Source organism: Arvicola amphibius, chromosome 12 (genome assembly GCF_903992535.2).
Source record: "Arvicola amphibius chromosome 12, mArvAmp1.2, whole genome shotgun sequence".
Classification (NCBI taxonomy): Eukaryota; Metazoa; Chordata; class Mammalia; order Rodentia; family Cricetidae; genus Arvicola; species Arvicola amphibius.
In genome coordinates, this window is record NC_052058.2 from 73,918,976 (window position 1) to 73,935,848 (window position 16,873).

The window sequence follows — 16,873 nt, forward strand, 5'->3', positions numbered from 1 at the left end:
TACTTCAAATTGTGTAGTACATTAAATTGATTATTGAATATAAATGTTCTTAATCTGAAAAATAATTTTAATCTTGATTCTGGGCTCTATTAGAGACTTCTGAGCTGTAAACCATTAATTCACCTGAATTGTCACCAGGAACTTTCTATCATTAAGGGCACTAAGAATTTATCAAGTCAAAATGTTATATATGATATCAGGCTTGACCACATAGACCCACAAGTTAGTGGCATCAGCAAATACCTCAGACATTAAAGGGGCATATCAAGGTGATACTTGTCTTTCTTGTCAAAATTATAGACATACAGCAAATCCCATTTTGTCTCGTAAATCAGTAAAGAAATATATATTATAACTGTGATCTCAAACTGTGCTTTTGCAGTAAATGTATAGTGCAGGAAATCAATGTATCAGGAGATGACTACCAAATGAGCAGGCAGTTTATTATAGTTACAATTCCCAAGAGGAAGCATTTCATACCATAGTCTCCACATGGAAGTGAAAAGATTGATCAACATGCAAACAGAGGAAAAAGAGAAATTGTAAGAAATAACTATGTATGATATGGTGAAAGGAGATAAGTGGGTTTTAAGATTAAAGAGTTTCTACACCATTAAGGGCAATGGGGCTATTCTTAGTTATTTAACATCTGGTCCTGTGCTGACTGGGCCAGGAATATCATACTAAATACTTTGAGAGCACAATGCAGAAGTGTAGATTATGCACTCTGACTGGTTTGAAATATATTAACCTTTTTCTTTCCTTGGGGAGGCCTCCTCCCAAGAACATTGTGTGTTGAATCGAAAAGGAGAGACAGTAGCACAAGACAATAGGTTTATGAACGACTTATCCAGCAGATGGTCTATGGCATGTTTAAAGACTTACTACTGTATAGCTCTTCCCTTTATACTAAAACATTGTCTCATAGAGGAGGAAGTAGAATCAGGAAAGTTATACAAAACAGACCACTCATGGGGTCCTCCAAAAGGTTATTTATCTTCAACTGCTCTATAGAGAAAAGAGACTCTTTGTGGTGTAGCTTTCAAAAGAGTTTGTAATTTAAATTTAATAAATAATCACCCACCTTATTAGGGGTGACGCCCAATTGTATCATAGTTTCTAGATATACCTCTGCTTCTGGAAGTAACCACAATACATTATTGGTTCACCAACCTGGACTTAGATGAAACCTCGGACTTGGGCTGTTACTTAGCTGCTATAGTATTAAAAGAAACCATGCAAGCTGTCAAGAGAGAAAAACAATCAATGGTCATATCAAGCTGTAATGCTTATGAACCACAAGGACTCTTAAATGTGCAATAGTGACTCAGCTTGATATGACCATGGAAAAGCAATCAATAGTCTTATCCAGTTGTGATATATAGTGATGAGCTGCAGGCAGGCCTGCTTTCATCCTGCCCAGCTCCCAGCCGCCTGGCTAGCTTATGCCCCAAAATAACAACATACAAACTGTATTCATTTAAACACTGCCTGGCCCATTAGTTTCAGCCTCTTACTCACATCTTGACTAACCCATATCTAATAACCTGTGTAACACAATGAGTGGTGTCTTACCAGGAAAGATTCAGCATGTCTGACCTGGTGGCTGGCTTCATTGCATCTGGCTCACTGAGGAGAGGCATGGCACCTGACTGAGCCATCTACCTCACTTCCTTCTTCCTGTTCTGTCGACTCCACCCACCTAAGGGCTGGCCTATTAAATGGGCCAAGGCAGTTTCTTTATTAATGAATGAAATCAACGCAAACAGAAGACTCTCCCACATCAGGGATGCCTATGAAATGCAGCAATGTCCTTTTTTTAAAAAAAATAAAATACAGAAGAATCTCTTATGTCCTGGTTGTATCCAACAACCACATGATTGGATTTAAGGCTCACACTGAGGAGTAACTCATTCCTTTCCCTTTATCCATGGTTGATGAGAATATAGACATTAGAGGAGTATTCACTACTGCCAGTTTCTTAAACCAGTATAATAAATGCATCCAAAATTCATTTACTTAAAACCACACATCTGAAATGTACTCTTAAAGCTATCCTTCTGAAATTTATCTCTGTACATCTAGAAAACATAACTAACATGATTACAAGTTTGACTATTACATATGACTATTAATCTTCAATTTTTAATTATACATTATAATTTTTAAATGAGCTGTATAAGCATAATACCTTAAACAAGAGTAGACATATACATAAGCACAGTATAACAAAATCTGCCTTAAATCTGTATCAATAGACCAAGATCCATACCAATTCAAAGTTTTCATCTCTATATCAACTCACAAACATATAAATTTGTAACACAATAAAATGTTTAAATTTTATTTAAAAATTAACATTCAATAAAATTATATAAGATATCTATGAATTTACCAGTCTGTTATTTCTTTCTTTTAAAAAATAAAATTCAGATATTTGGCAAAGGTAATTATATAAACCTGGTCAGTCATCGTCATCAACTTAGACCATGAAACCCAACATGGACAAGTTCAACAGAACGGCCATATATGGGCATCCCATGCATGCTTCAGCATTGTCAGGGCATAAATTTTAATAAATTTCAATTATATAAACATATGGTCAGGGAGGACTTTCAAGAAACACATTTACAGGTTTACAAAATGAATGACAAGTGGGTCTAGTAAAGGAATACATTGTAGAGAACTTAGCGACAGTTAGAACACATGGGCATGATCAGTTCCCAAAGAAATGTTCCAGGTCAGTAAATGGGAAACTTTTTTTTAAACTGATTTTTATTGAGCTCTACATTTTTCTCTGCTCCCTTCCCTGCCTCTCCCCTCCCCTTCAGCCCTCTCCCAAGGTCCCCATGCTCCCAATTTACTCAGGAGATCTTGTCTTTTTTTACTTCCCATGTATATTAGATCTATGCATGTCTTAACTCTTAACCATCATTGGAACTCTGGGACATGAGTACATAGTGAATTCCAGGGCAGCCAAAATGACATAGCACGGCTTCTCCAAAACAAACAAACAAATAAACAAACTAACAAGTTTCTAGCTCCTTCCGAGTGTCTTTCCCATTAGAACAAAATGAAATAAGCCATGGAAAATCCTATTTGCCCCAAGTTACCACCTTTTACTTACTTTGTAGCTATGTCTGCTAGAAGGCATCAGTGCCTAATTAAATTGAACTCTGCTTACTCTGATTAATCTCTTGCTATAACAATAATCAGCTAGGAGATAGAAGTACTGCAGTTTTGTGGACTTGTTTAGCAGTTGGCAAGATGGTGTTTAAGATGACAGGGACAAATGATGTCATCATCTTATAAAATGGTTTAACATCTTTACAAAAACGTGGGCATGTTCCAATGTAGAAAAAGAGTCCTCATTAATGAAATTCATAGTTGCTTTAGGAAATAACAAATTGACAAGACTGAAGAGAAAGAGACACAGATTTCAAAGAATCACACATTTAAATATTAGAAAAATCCTAGTTATTTTTAAACTGATAATAATTTTTAATTTTAAAAATACTATAATACCAAAGCTACTGTATTAGTCCCTGTTTTCTAGACTCACAGCACTTATGCATGAAAGAATAGCTCTGTCTCTCACTCTCTTTCCACACACACAAATACACACATACATACACAATTGGAATTTATTGGAATGACTTAAAGGCTGCAGTCCAACAATAGCTGTCTGTGAATAAAAAGTCCAATAATCCATTAGTCGCTCAGTCCCATGGGTCTAGGTGTACTAGCTGGTCTTCTGTATACGATGAAATCCCTTTTGGAATCCAGAAGAAATAAACTCCAATGCCGGTGAAGAAAATGGATGTCCTGACAAGGCCAGGGCAAGCTGTTGAAGAACAAACAGAGTCCCTTCCTTTTCCCATTGTCCTTCAAGGAGAAGGTATGGCCATTTAGTCACAAGATCTAGATTAAAGGCATGTATCCCCAACCTCAAGATCCAAATCAAAGATCCGTTGTCTTCTTGCTTCAAGATTCAGATCACAAGTAAGCCCTCCATTTATGAATTATTGTTTTTTCCAGATATAGTCAATTTGACAATCAAGAATAGTCATCACAGCTACCAATATAATTTTTAAGTTTAAAGATTAAAATGATCAAGTTTATATGTTATTATAACTTCTTTTGGAGTTAGATCAAACAAGCATAAGAGATGAATGTTATTAGTTAACTAAAATTGATCATTTTTATTCCATTCCATCTTCAAATGTAATTTCTCTACTTTTCATTTGCCTATACTGCTATCTAGGAAGCAGTCTTCCTAACATCTGTAAGGCCGTGTCATTTTAAAACCTGCCCTAAATTCAAATACCATACAAGTACATAAACAGGATCATTTCAATCTTCAAATTATTTTTAATGAACTTGACAGCTTTAACAAATGTGCCTGCTAAAATAGTCTCTTTCAAGTTCTAAAAAAATATATTTTACCAAGAAACCTATTGAACAGAAAATTAGTGTGGGTAATTGCTCAAAGTCATTAATTTATCTCACTGTCTGTCTCAACACCTTAAGATGCTGTAACGTGATTGCACTAAAGATCCAGCAGCCACAACATTTATCCCGAAGCATGGGATTCATAGTTCTCAAGGTACTTGAATCTTTCACAAAGTTTTATGAGAGTATTTTTGAAAACTACTCTTTACAGCATTATAGGCTGTCTCTAAAATGATTTATTGCCCAATTTAAGAAAAAAAACCCTAGGTTAAGATATGAATAAGGCTCCCAATACCACGTGTAAGAAGTTAATACTCTTCGTTTTCCTGCTATGGCAATGTTTATTCAATAGCTATAGACACACAGTCCTTGATGACAGAGCTGTAAACTTCTCATGGCTTCAACTTTATGATATTCTTGTGCCATAATGATGCAGTTACTGTCACCGCTAAATACTTAACCTATGAAAGACAAAAACAATGATGGAGTTTGCATTCATATATTGTAGCATGTCAGCAAGCCTCTGCCGACAAACTGATTGTGCATTCCATTATCATAATGTTGGTAATGATTTGTTCTTACAGATGAGCACATGCTCCTTAATGCCCACAATATTTTCTCACAGCACCACAATTCATACACTAAAAAAAAACTACTATGCCTATTGCCACAATGTTCCAATAAGACTCCACCACAGGAAATTTGTGGTATGATAAAATTGCTGCAATTGACTCTCAACTATAAATTTCCTGACAAAACTATGTTTTACGAATGAAAATACATGTTTGTGGAAACTATTGGATGTCTTGATATATTGAATTTATGAGAACATCTCAAAGAAAGCCATCATTTGGTGTCAACAAGCCATCTTGAAGATAATACTGACACCTTTTTAACACAGTAAAAGATGTTTGATAATATTTCTTCTGTGACTAAAGCACATGGCTTGAACAATCAAGATGACTGCAACTCTCACATAAAGTCAAATCATCTGCTAAAGAGCTTGTTTTCCCTCTGTCTTTATAATATTGCACTCAATAAATTAATTCTATTCCCAAAGGAGAAATGTTTCCACCAGGAAACATGGTCATGGTTCCATTAAATTGGATGTCCGGATTGCTCTTGGACATTTTGGTACCATCACGCTGCTAAATCAGCAGGAAGTAAAAAGGGGTTCCTGCAGAAGCTAAAGTAATTGATCAATCACCTTCAGAGCTCATTGATTCAATCCTAGCAGCTGCTCAAATTGCCTTTCAGCAGTGAGGACTCTACTAGTTCCCTCATTTATTCACTGTTCTCCTTTTAACAAATAGACTGCCATTTTGAGTCAATATGGACCATACATACTTTACTGCTTTGAACAGATGTTAAGGAGTTGATTTTTGCCTCCTAGAGAGTAGTTTAGGCAAAACGAGAAGTGGGGATGTTCCATTTGAAGATGATGTGGCATTAGTTAACTAATGCCAGCATAATTTCTTTAGTTCCTGCATCTAGATGCAAGAAAATATACCATGTTGATATACAAAAAGGGATCATTATAACTCTTAACACTAAATGTCATTATAAATCTTGAATATTCAGAAACATGAAGGAGATAATTCCAGGAAAAAATGACATTGTACTTTATATCACTGAAACTAAATGCCTGATATAATTAAGTACCATCAGTAAGATAGAATATCGTTTACTCACAGGCTCAGAAGGTCACATTAACAGTTGTTTGGTGCCACTGGCTTTATAGACCATCATGCTTGATGTATAAGACCCTGTAGCAGTGTCTTCCACTCCTAGATGACAAGAAGCAGACAGAAGGAAGAGCTCAGGAATTATTTAGAACAGTAAAAAATGTGTTACTGCTCCCTCCCTCCAATAACAGCCTGTTTGTTTAGTGATCACATCCCACCAAAATAATGCTATCATATGGAATGTTTCATACTGATACCTGAGCAATTTAGTTGTGTAAACATGATGGCAATATTATTTAACTTTTTAAAAGAGAGCTATTTTCTCTATTTTATCCTTTATATACACTAAAACATGCCTGGAGACTTAAAGTTTCTTTCTTAAAAATTTATATTTATTAAAAAAACTATCTTTTCTCATTTTACATACCAATCCCAATTCCCATTACCTCCCCTCCTCTGGCTCACTCCACGTTACCCCAAATCCCCTCCCTCATTTACTCTTCTAAGAGGGTAAGGCTTCACATGGGAAGTCAACAGAATCTAGCACATTTCAGGCAGGACCAAGGCCCTTTCCACTATTTCTAGGCTGATCAAAGTATTCCTCCAAAAAGAATGGGTTTCAAAAAGCCAGTACAAGTGGCAGGGATACATTCTGGTTTCATTGCAAGTGGGCCTACAATCTACTTCAGCCATACCACTGTTACCTAGTCCCATCCTATGCTGTTTCTTTCACTGTCACACTAATGGTGTGCTCCCATTAGCTCACATAAGCTGTTGCAGTGGGTGTTGCCATCATAATCTTTACCTCTTTGCTCATATTCTCACTCTGCCCACTCTTCGACTGGACTTTGGGAGCTCAGCCCAGTGCTCCACTGTGGATCACTGTTTCTACTTCCATCAGTTGCTGGATGAAGGTTCTATGATGATGTTTAAGATAGTCATCAATCTGACTATAGGACAAAGCCAGGTCAGGCATCCTCTCCACTATCACTTAGGGTCTTAGCTAGGGTCATCCTAGTGGATTCCTTGGAATTTCTCTAGTGCCAGGTTTCTTGCTAGTCCTATACTGGCTTCCTCAACCAAGATATCTTTTTCTTGCTGTCTGTCTTTGTCCTTTCCCATCTTGACTATCCCATTCCCTCAAGTTCTCTTTCCTCCTCCCCTTCTCCCTTTCTCTTCCCCTTCCATTCTCTTTTCTCCCCACTCCCATGCTCCCAATTTTCTCAGGAGATCTTGTCTATTCTCCCTTCCCAGGGATGTGTGTACACACACACACACACACACACACACACACACACACACACACACACACAATTCTCTTAGGATTCTCCTTATTACTTGGCTTCTCTGGGGACTTGGATTATAGGCACCTTATCCTTTTCTTTACAGCTAGTATCCATGTATGAGTGAGTCCAGACCATGCTCATCTTTCTAGGTCTGAGTTACCTCACTCAGGATGGTTTTATTCAGTTCCATGCATTTGCATGCAAATATTAAGATGTCATTGTTTTTATTGCTGAGTAGTGGTACTGTATTATGTAAATGTACCACATTTTCTTTATCCATTATTCTGTTTAGGGGCATCTAGGTTGTTTCAAGGTTTCAGCTGTTACAAATAATGCTGCTATCAATGTAGTTGAACAAATGTCCTTTGTGTTTATGTCCAAGAGTGGTATTGCTGGGTCTTGAGTTATGTTAATTCTAATTTTCTGAGAAACTGACATATTGATTTCCAAAGTTATTGTACAAGTTTTCATTATTACCAGCAAAGGAAGAGTGTTCTCCCTACACTGCATCTTCTCCAGCATAAGCTATCATTGGTGTTTTTGATCTTAGCCATTCTGACTGGTGTAAGATGGTATCTCAGAATCATTTGGATTTGCATTTTTCTGATTGCTAAGGATGTTGAATATTTCCTTAAGTGAGACTCAAATTTTCTAATGGACTATGAAACCATAGTCTAAAATATATTATTTCTAAGACAGTGTTCATATATTTTACTACTTTTACAGTTTGTTTTTAAATTCTTCCATTTGTTAGTCTTTTTAAATTTTACAACTATTTATATATTTCCAAAATTTCATGTATGCTGCAAACTGTTCTGTCATAACGTCATATTAACAAGCAATCTCTATGGAATGTGGTGCTGATTTTTTGAAAATTTTCAATCTATAGGCCAATTTTTGTAATTCTTTTTAATATTGTATGTTTAAAAATTCTTGAAATTCATTTTATTTTTTAGTAGTTGCATTGCAATTACTTATCAAGACCTGTAGGAATAAAAATACCTTCCACAAAAAAGATCAAAAATACTTTCAAGGTAAACTATGAGTAAATTATACAGTTCCAAGCTTTTTACCTCCTCCTATACTTTTTTTGGGGATTGTTTCATACATGTGTGATATTATATTTAATGAATATTATCTATTTCAGTTTGCTAATTCAAATAATTAAACTTTAATAATATCTTTGTACAGAATAGTTAAAGGATATTATATGTAATACTCTATACTTTAGAACTAGTTATAAATAATACAGTTAAGACTAATACAACAATGTAAAATACTTTAAACATCACCAATATACATGATATTTTTAGAACCATCAAGAAACACAGATTGCTTCCAATATTCTGCTCTTCTCCAGGAGTACTACTCTTCATCACGGATAAGTAGAAAGATTAAAAAATACATTATTTATATTTAAAAATAAATTGTTCATTCATCAAGCATTTACATTATATAAAATACTACATACTATTTATTATTTTACACTTTCAATTTTGTTCTTCTCCATCATCATTATCTTTTTCTACTCAATATTATAATTTTGAGACTTAAATATGAATATAAATAGTAAAACAAATATTGATTTTCAAAAAATGCAAACAATTACAAGCTTATTTTGTTTTCATGCTATATTTCAAGCTTCAAGTGTAATCTTTTTTTGTTTCTAAGTATTATGAAAATAGATGTTGCTTTTTCCAGAAATTGAAATACTTGAAATTCTTAAAATCATATCCTGTCTTTTAGGTGCTTTGCGAAACTGTTCTTCATGTATTATGCCACTCTCAACATAGAAGTACACTTTTGCAAGACAATTCCACATTATTGTGCCAGGATGTCAGTACAAGAAAACTATTCTATGAAAACATGCCCTTAATTTTAGTTTTCTAGCCATGGTTCCGCTTCTTCCTTACTAGATCTCCCTGTTCCAGTTCCCCTATCCATGAGTCACTATCCTATTTTCATTGTAGGGAGATCTGTCATCTACTCTATGCACAACCTCTGTGGTTCTACAGACTACAGTATAGCTAGCCTTGATTTACCAACTAATGTACACGTATAAGTGAATACAAACAGTGATTGTCATTCTGGTTCTGGGTTATCTCTCTCAGAATAAATTTTTCTAGTTCAGTACATTTACCTAGGAATTTTACAGCTTTATTTTTTAACAAATGAATCACACTCCATTCAATAAATGTAACACATTTTCATTATCTTTAAGGACAATCTAGGTTTCCAATCTTTTTAGAGTGTTTTTAACCTTATTTTTGTTTTATGTGAAGGGTATTATGCCTACATATGTGACTCTATACAATGTGTGTGTTGGAACCTCTGAAACTGGAGTTAAGACAGCTGTGAGCTGTCATTTAGGTGCTAGGCACTGAACTCACATCCTCTGAAAGAGCGAGTTCTCTTAACCCTGAGCTATCTCTTAAGTCCAAAATGAAACTTTGTGTGATTGCTTTTGTCATCTTTATCCCAAACATCCATGTCTTCATAAACAGCATATCCTCAAAATGGTTCACATCAAAACTAGTGTATAAAAAGATGTAATTAAAGATCTGCTATATATAGCACTCAATAAACGATAACATACTATCTCTTGAGATTCCGTCCCATACTCAATGAAACAGTCTCCACTTACAGGTTTCAATTATTGGTGTTGAGATGTCAGATATTATTTATGGACTCCAGGATTCTCTATTAGGGTCTTTTGTCTAAGCTGTATGGTGGATATTTCTCATGGCAAAAATGAATATTTTCTTATTGTATTTCAAGTATTAACCCCAGTCTTAAAAGTAGATTTGGTGATAATGTTTAACATTTTTTTTTCATTCTTAGTCTCTTTGCCTAAACCTCTTCCACTCTCTTGTCTTTTTTCTCTTACTCTTTTTACCTCCCATCCCTCTCTCATATTCCAGAATAGTTTCTATCAGTGATATGCTAATCTGTAGCAGGCATGGTCGGTCGGCAATTGGAAATAACCAAACTAGCCTTATATATAATGCTCAGCTTTAATAAAAGGGGAAAATGGGAGAAACTTACAGAACCAGAGTTCCAGTGAAGAGCAGGGAACCAAGAGAACAAACAACCAAAACAGGGATCTTTTAAAGGTATTTTGTGCCCCGGAGGGGTCATGCCTCTCAGACAAGGGATTGGTCAGCTTCCCCAACACTAATCGATTCATGTTCTAGATCCTAGCCAACCTCCTTATCATTTTATAACAGGCCTTGTCACTGGTCAACTGATAGCTCTCTTTAAAAGTCTACTAATGGCCAAATGCACACTTATATGGATTATATATAATCATTGCAACACACTCTCATGCAAATAGTTGAACTTTGGGGGATGTACAGAGGCTTGGTTTGTTAGAAATTGGGCCCTTTCTATATTCTAGACTGGCCTCCAGTGTGCTGTCTGGTTTAGCCTGGCCTTAAACAGCAATGAGCTTGCTTAGACTCCTAAGTGATAGAATTATGCACAACCATCAAGACTGTTTAAGTTATTTATAGCTCAATAACGTAATAAGACTAGAAACTAGACATTTATTGAACTACAGATAATTTGTTCCTTAAAATTTAAGAAGAATTGGAAAATAAATTATTAATACCAAAGGAATTAAATTTTAAATAGTTGTTCAGAATTAAGATGCAAAATACCAAGAACCCTAAGGATGGTTCACATCTTCAAACCTGCATAATAGAAAGACAAATAAAACATTAGCATACTTAATGCAAGTCATTTTAGGCAGATTTTTGTAGTGAAAAGCTTTTCAGAGGTTATTCCTAATAGACCTTGATTATTTAAGTAAGAATTGAAATATTCCATGCTAAGTAGATAATAAGCTTAAGAGTAAAGGTGCTCCTGTCTGAAAAACTTGCCCTCAAGAGGAATGTAATCCTGAATTGAGAACAAAAGTAGCATTTATACTTTAATATTTTCAGAAATGATGATTAAAGGTTAATATACTTAAAAATAGAGTTAAGGAAAAAGTTAAAGCATGGGAATCACTTCAATTTCAATAGTCTATATTTATTATTATTAATTTATTTATTATCGATACAAATTAATGATATACTATTTATTATTTATTTAATAATAAATTAAATAATTTATTGTTATTAATGAAAACAGAAAAGGATTTTTAAATGAGACATATAGAACCGGTATAAATCAACCTACTAAAATTGTTTTGAGCCTGTGTGTGTATGTGTGTGTGTGTGTGTGTGTTTCTTCTTTGTTTTTTATTGCTAATAAAGGATCAATAAAAGGAAAACTATTTTGTGATCTATCAGCTATTTCTGTAGGTTATGTTATATAACCAGTAGTCAAAATATGTTTATATGTGTCACATATTATAGATGGCTTTTAAATATTGCTGAGAATATTCCAGTGAGATCACAATGGTCAACAAGTGATCAGATGTACTTGTTAGGAAAAACAGCAAAACTGAGAAAACACATGAATTTTTTTTTCATGTTTTTTTTATATTTAAAAATTTCCATCTCCACTCCTCCTCCTTCCCCTTCCCTCCCCTCCTCCTCCCCCTTCCCTCCCCTCGTCCTCCCCCTTCCCTCCCCTCCCCTCCATCCATACCTCCCCTCCCTCCCTCTCTAGGCCAAGGAGCCATCAGGGTTCCCTACTCTATGTTAAGACCAAGGTCCTCCCAACTCCCCCCAGGTCCAGGAAGGTGATCGACCAAGCTGAGAAGGCTCCCACAGAGCCCGTCCATGCAGAAGAATCAGAGCCCAGCGCCAATGTCCTTTGCTTCTCAGTCAGCCCCCACTGTTGGCCACATTCAGAGAGACAGGTTTGGTCACATGATCCATCAGTCCCATTCCAACTGGAGTTGATCTCCCATTAGTTCTGTCCCACTGTCTCCATGAGTGAACGCACCCCTCACGTTCCTGACTTTCTCCCTCAAGTTCTCGCTCCTTCTGCTCCTCATCAGGACCTTGGGAGCTCAGTCCAGTGCTCCAATGTGGGGCTCAGTCACCTTCCCCATCTGTCGCCAGCTGGAGGTTCCCTCACGGTCCTGACTTTCTTTCTCATGTTCTCTCTCCTTCTGCTCCTCATCAGGACCTTGGGAGCTCAGTCCGCTGCTCCAAGGTGGGGCTCTGTCATTTTCTTCATCTATCGTCAGGTGGAGGTTCTATGGTGATATGCAAGAAATTCATCAGTATGGCTATAGGAACTGGCCTTTTCAGGCTCCCTCTCCTCAGCTGCCCAAGGAACTAACTGGGGGCGTCTCCCTGGAAACCTGGGAACCTCTCTAGGGTCAAGTCTCTTGACAACCCTCAGGTAGCTCCTTAAATTAAGATATATGCTTCCCTGCTCCCATATCCACCCTTCCTATATCCCAAGCACCCCATTCCTCCGAGCTCCCCCCATTCACCCCTTCACACTTTTCTCTCCCCATCTTCCCTTGGCCCAGTCTCGCCCAACCCTCAAGTTCCCAATTTTGCCTGGCGATCGTGTCTACTTCCAATATCCAGGAGGATTACTATATCTTTTTTGGGGGGTTCACCTTCTTATTATCTTCTCAAGGATCCTAAATTATAGGCTCGATGTCCTTTAATTATGGCTAGAAACCGATTATGAGTGAGTACATCCCGTGTTCATCTTGTTGGGTCTGGGTTACCTCACTCAGAATAGTGTTTTCTATTTCTATCCATTTGCCTACAAAATTCAAGATGTCATTGTTTTTTATCACTGGGTAATATTCAAGTATGTATATATTCCACAGTTTCTTCATCCATTCTTCCACTGAAGGGCATCTAGGTTGTTTCCAGGATCTGGCTATTACAAATAATGCTGCTATGAACATAGATGAGCAAATGCTTTTGTACTATGATTGGGCATCTCTTGGGTAGATTCCCAATAGTGGAATTGCTGGGTCCTGGGGTAGGTTGATCCCAAATTTCCTGAGAAACCGCCACACTGCTTTCCAAAGTGGTTGCACAAGTGTGCATTTCCCCCAGCAATGGATGAGTGTACCCCTTACCCCACAACCTCTCCAGCAAAGGTTATTATTGGTGTTTTGGATTCTGAGTGTAGAGAGTGAATTAGGTTCTCAGGAAGTGAAGCTCTGAGTATTAGTTGTCTGCCAGGAGTAATTTCAGGTAATTTGGGGAAGAAGGCCTTAGACCCATTGGAAACTGGTAAAGCCTTCCCCAAGTTTATGTTCAGAGGAATCTGTAGAGCTGTCCTCTGGTCTGAATGTGAATTTTAGCAGTGTGTGCAAGTAGGAGTGTTTATGAACAATTGTCCAGTGCATGTGAAAGCAACCAAACATGGTTTGCTCGTTTAGAATGACTGTGACCTGAGACTTCTCATTAATAGAGACATCCTCTCAAGACTAGTTAACCTCTACCCCCAAGCCATACACTATAGGTATACTGAAGTTCCAGGTTGGTGTTCAGGTGATAGAACTTAATTATCATATCATACACAGCCTACCTTCCCAGCCTTTTCCTCGACATGTCTGTATGTTATCCTTTCTTCATTCCTTCATAACCACAGAAAGATTTCTGGACAAAAGCCATCTGAGTTGCGGAGGCTGTTCAATACCCAGTATTTGTAACATTCTATATCTGACTCATTTATCATAAATATGTAACTTTAATTTGAAGAAAGCATAACAATTTATTTCCTGATGGCAGATAGTTAGGAAATAAATTAATAAAAATCAAAAACAGAAAATAATTTTATCATACACAACAATAAAGCCAGTAGTACTTTATAAGTAAAAGAAGAAATGTACATTATAACTTTCTAAATTCTTTATTATGTAGAAGTGTATAAATAGACAAATTTACTCAAATATTTATATAAATTTATTCTTAAATTTGTTAATTGGCAGTTTGTTGTAATTTATTTAAACTGTCCCCTAAAAGTACATACCGGCCCAGAAAATTTTTTTGAGGCATGAGCTTGTGGAACCAAGTAATGTTTTGGAAAATAGCTCAAGTTTTATTTTTAATTATGTTTTAGTGACTTCTTCAGTGTCTGATTATATTATATTTCTGTAGAAGCTTATAACAAACATTTTTTCTGTTCTGAATTTGCTAAGAAGTTTGTAAAAGCAAGAATTGAGGCATTAGAGTCTTTGAGAAAAGAAAATAATTAATTAAAAAATTTTCAGCATAAAATATTTAGAGTATATTCTTAAGGGATTGGGACTCAGAGTGATTCAAACCAAGCAGCTTATGTTTTATTTGCAAAGATTTGTTATTTTTAAAATATTAATATAGCTATTTTACATATTTTTTTCAAAAATAGATCAGAGACAAGATCTCTCAAAGGGAAGCAAGAAACTTCTGAACTGTTAACAAAACTGCGATCACAAAATTCAAGGTGCTAACTCTGTCTTTGCTTAAAATTCTATAAATATGCATGAATGGGAAGACATAAAAGTGTTCACTAAGAATGATAACATTTGAATAGACTAAGCAAGTGCATTTTTATACTTAAAACATGAATAATCTTGTCCAATAGATTATTTTTAGATAAATAAGTTATAAATGTCAATAACTTCATGATAATTTGACTCCTAATTACAGCTGAATTTAAATTTGAGTAATAATCTGAAATGGGAAGGTTGTTACAATAATATACTTTATAAATTCATGTGCTTTACTAAATTCCTTTTTTTTCAAGGTAGGGTTTACTAAATTACTTTTATGTGGGTGCCTCTGATATTATTTTCTCACTTTTATAAATAAAATTGCTTTCTTACATTAAAATAATACCTATAATCATATAAAAACTTAAATCTTTTTGATTCTGCATGTGACTATGATAAACTATGCTTTGTTAATAGCAATTATGTAAAACACAATAAAATTACACTAATTATTGTAATTCACAGAAAAAAGTCTCTTTCTTCTATTAAATATAGAAATTTTGTAAAGGCCAACTTCCACTATGTTTATAGAGAACATTCTAGGATAACATCCCTGAATAAAGATATTGGTAAAAATTCTTTAAACTCAGTGCTGGTAGAAAAGTTTCTTTTCACATTTTTGTTATAAAAGCAAAGGTTTCTCTCTCTCTCTTTCTCTCTCTCTCTCTCTCTCTCTCTCTCACACACACACACACACACACACACACACATCTAAATTCTGTAACACCATGTCTGCTCTGAAAGCATAATTGTATATGTGCTTATATATAATTATATATGTAATTTATATATAAACTATATAAACTATCCCCTAAACAAATAACAAGATTTTGATTTATTTGTTTGTTTGTTTTTGGAGTTTTTTATTTTTTATTTTTTTTTCTCTTTTTTATTAAAAATTTCCATCTCCTCCCCTTCTCCTCCCCCTTCCCTCCCCTCCCTTCCACCCATACCTCCACTCCCTCTCTCTCCAAGCCAAAGAGCCATCAGGGTTCCCTTCACTATGTTAAGTCCAAGGTCCTCCCAACTCTCCCTAAGTCCAGGAAGGTGAGCAACCAAACTGACAAGGCTCACAGTGAGCCCGTCCATGCTGTAGAGTTCAAGCTCATCGCTGTTGTCCTTGGTTGCTCAGTCCTCCTCCACCGTCAGCCACATTCAGAAAGAACTAATGGAGGCATTACCATCCCTGACTTCAAACTCTATTACAGAGCTACAGTATTGAAAACAGCTTGGTATTGGCATAAAAATAGAGAAGTCGACCAATGGAATCGAATAGAAGACCCGGATCTTAACCCACAAACCTATGAACACCTGATTTTCGATAAAGGAGCTAAAAGCACACAATGGAAGAAAGAGGGCATCTTCAACAAATGGTGCTGGCATAACTGGATGTCAACCTGTAGAAGAATGAAAGTAGATCTGTATCTATCACCATGCACAAAACTCAAGTCCAAATGGATTAAAGACCTCAATATTAATCTGAACACACTGAACCTGTTAGAGGAGAAAGTGGGAAGTACTCTACAACATTTGGGCACAGGAGGCCGCTTCCTACGTATAGCCCCAGCAGCACAGACATTAAGGGCAACATTGAATAAATGGGACCTCCTGAAGCTGAGCAGCTTCTGTAAAGCAAAGGACACTGTCACTAAGACACAAAGGCAGCCTACTGACTGGGAAAAGATTTTCACCAACCCTGCAACAGACAAAGGTCTGATCTCCAAAATATATAAGGAACTCAAGAGACTAGACTTTAAAATGCTAATTAACCCAATTAAAAAATGGGGCACTGAACTGAACAGAGAATTCTCAACAGAAGAAGTTCAAATGGCCAACAGACATTTAAGGGCATGCTCAACCTCCTTAGCAAACAGGGAAATGCAAATCAAAACAACTTTGAGATACCATCTTAACCTGTCAGATTGGTTAAAATCAAAAACACCAATGATAGCCTTTGCTGGAGAGGATGTGGAAGTAAGGGGTACACTCATCCATTGCTGGTGGGAATGCAAACTTGTGCAACTGCTTTGGAAAGCAGTGTGGAG